We start from the raw sequence: 2,294 nt of genomic DNA on the forward strand, positions 1-2,294 counted from the left end.
TGGGTGGCAACACGAACGAGATCGAGATATGGAAGAATAGACATAAAGCCTTGGGGGATAAGGGGATCCTTGGGACGTCACAGGATCATGCTCTGCATGCTTTGATGGGATGCGTTGTAAACCGATGTTGATAGCAAATTGGCATCCAAACCACTGCTGGTGCTGTATGCACTCACTTCACCACGGGTCGACATTAGCAGCATCAGGTCTATCTAGCGGTCGGGAAACTGTTGAGCAGAAGCCCTAAATCCCTGCAAACGCAGTCCGGAAACTGGAAAGTGTTGCAACAGTGCCGCCAACGTTGTACCCATGCATGTGCCCGGCCGGCACGGTACACATACACTTCGCACTGGTGAAGGCGCAAGTGATACACGAAGTCTCATCCGGGTACACATCATGCCAAATGCTGAATTTATATTTAATTTAGTGCCAGTTCTCGTTCGAGTTGAAGCTTTTAACTGTTCGTCTGCGATTAATCCCCACTTCCTACTGGGTGCACATGAGGGAACCAGCACTGCTAGAACAGAATATAAACAATGGCTAGAACCTCCAATTGGCGGAAATCGCGAACTCAAAGATTGACATGGATACAAGGTTCTTGCGTATATGCAGAGCTCTATCCCTCAATGGTTTCCATCATAGCCACAGGTGATGCGACCTACCGTGATGAATGACCACTATACTCCAGGACGCGGGTTCCGGGGGTGATTGCATAACGCCCTCCATATTTGTTTGGAGATTAGCAGTTCGTCCCTGTTTGTTCGAGTGAGTTTCGATCTAGTCCATGCACAAGACCTCAATATTTTAGTAGATTGTGGAGCGACTAGGTTGGATTTTTGGAACAAGGCATCGCCGGAGGAGAGCAAGGGCGGAAGGACGCATGATCTGATAAGCTTTCAGGGAGAGCAGCTACTCTGCCTGAGTCGGACCAGCGGTTATGATCATTTCGCTCTGAGAGCCCGTTCCCCAGCGCACCAGCCCTCGGCTCATACTTTTGGCCGCCATCCTAGCGTTCGTGTGGTGCTCACGCCAGCACTGTCTTGTATCCGGTTCACGCAGATTATTCAATACAAACGTGTTCTCTGTCGGCACTTTTTATACGAAAGAGCATTAAGAGACGCCAGCTCATGTTGAATTGCGTGGGGAACTGTGTGAGGGGAACTCAACAGAAGACTCGGAGAACGATGCGTTATTCAGTGCATGAGAGAGCCTGCAGGTTGAAAATCTGAGCTCCCATGTTGGCTTTTTCTCCGTATCGCATGTCGCTTTCAGATGCAAATGCCGCCTGGGATGTTCTGTGATGGGTGCGGTTCATTAATCCCGAAGGGAGATGGTCAAAGACACGTCTCCACGCGCCCGCGGAATATCCAAACGGTCGGGGAGGTCGGGTGCGTCAGTTAGGCACCTGGATCATAGGGTTGCGTCTCCGCGAATGTGCATGTGCTTCAATCATGCTCAAGATGGTGTCGGACAGGCTATTCAGTGCGACCCATTCAGTCCAAAAGGGGGGTTCTGGGCCTGGCTCCGTCGTTCCTGCCTCAATACATGCGAGGTGTCTGAAAACTGCGACATAAGCACTGGAGTCCATGCCTGCGACCAGCTGAAACCTCGGTCTTGCAGGTGCAGGACCAGGCATGGTGTGGAGTCCAGGGCTTATGCTGCAGTGTAGACACCTCGCACGTATTAAGGCAGGAACAACAGAGCCAGGCCCAGAGCCCCCTTTTGGAGCAAATGACACCATCTTGGGCGCGATCGAAGCACACGCATTGTATGCGCCGTTCACGGAGGGACAAGCGACAGTTGGGACCTACGAACGGCGCCCGTCAGAGTACATCAGGTAGCTTTTGCATCTGTGCGATACAGAGAAGAAGCCAACATGGAGGTTCTCCCGTTGAATAACGGAGGGCGAATATACCGCTTACATAAGCCGGGATAGTTCCTCCTGTATCTAACAGCTAATCGAGTTCAGTTGGCTAGTGATTTACCTCACCTTCTCACTCGATTGTCAGGATCGCCCGACCTGAAGAGCTCACAAGCTGGACATTCAGTTACAAACTATCCATGCCAATATTTCTTTCCATCCAAATGTGAACTGGATGCGACACCAACAATATCCCAGTATGCCAGCAAGCTTGGGCCAACGAGGCCCATCCACAAAGCTAGGCTGTTTACAAATCAGCGATCTCAAGCCGCGTTTTGGCATTCGTGAACTCCCAGGCGGGGATCCTCGATGTAAGTGTTGTCAGGATTGTGAAACAATTCCATACTAACACATGCCAACGCATTAATGGACT

Source organism: Cantharellus anzutake, assembly GCF_015039405.1.
Source record: "Cantharellus anzutake strain C23 chromosome Unknown EI90scaffold_137, whole genome shotgun sequence".
NCBI classification, from domain to species: domain Eukaryota; kingdom Fungi; phylum Basidiomycota; class Agaricomycetes; order Cantharellales; family Hydnaceae; genus Cantharellus; species Cantharellus anzutake.